A 673-nucleotide genomic window follows, 5' to 3' on the forward strand; every position below is an offset into this window, starting at 1 on the left:
ATTGATTGTCCCAAAGGGGTAGGCTGGAGCCAGGGGTCCTGCCTCTGGACCGAGCACGCAGTGTCAGGTCCCTACCCACCCTGCTCACACAGCCTCCTGGTGATGGATTGTGACAGCGTGAGGGCATCACAGCGTGATGGCATGAGGGTGTGATGAGAATTTTCATATTAGCTCTTTATTACATAGGATGATTAGTTTCCTCAATCAATGGCATGCACATGAAAACTATTAGGCACTGCTTTGCCTATTAAATCTCCAAAAACTTGAAATTATAATAGTAAATTCTGATTAAGAGGCGGCAAAATGGGTAACTGCTGATGATATTGTAAATCAGTGCGGCCTGTTTGCACAGAAATTAAACAACATGCACCAAAAGCTTTGAAAATAATGAAATCTTTTGAGGTAATAATTCCATTCTTGAGAATTTATTCTTGAGAATCTATTCCCATGGAAACACAAGTACCTATATACCTATATACAACATACATACATATATATATATATACTAGTAGCCCTGTGCACGAATCCGTGTGCCAGTAGCTTGCAGCCGCCCTCCTGTAGCTCTCTGCCCACTGCTCCACTCTTGTAACTCCCCTTGTCCCCCCATAGCCTGTTGTCCTGCCCTCTCCTGTAGCTCTCTGCCTCCTGGTTGCTTGCTGCCCTGCCTAGTTCT

At 44.6% G+C, this 673-nt stretch overlaps 1 protein-coding gene across 1 annotated transcript in view; it reads left to right on the plus strand.

Moving 5' to 3' along the window:
- The window catches only part of LOC102758657 (guanylate cyclase soluble subunit beta-2), a 79,975-nt gene that overhangs the window by 3,986 nt on the left and 75,316 nt on the right, over nucleotides 1-673 (plus strand). The gene's annotated exons all lie outside the window — the stretch shown is intronic.

Source organism: Myotis davidii, unplaced genomic scaffold, assembly GCF_000327345.1.
Source record: "Myotis davidii unplaced genomic scaffold, ASM32734v1 scaffold39, whole genome shotgun sequence".
Taxonomy (NCBI): Eukaryota; Metazoa; Chordata; class Mammalia; order Chiroptera; family Vespertilionidae; genus Myotis; species Myotis davidii.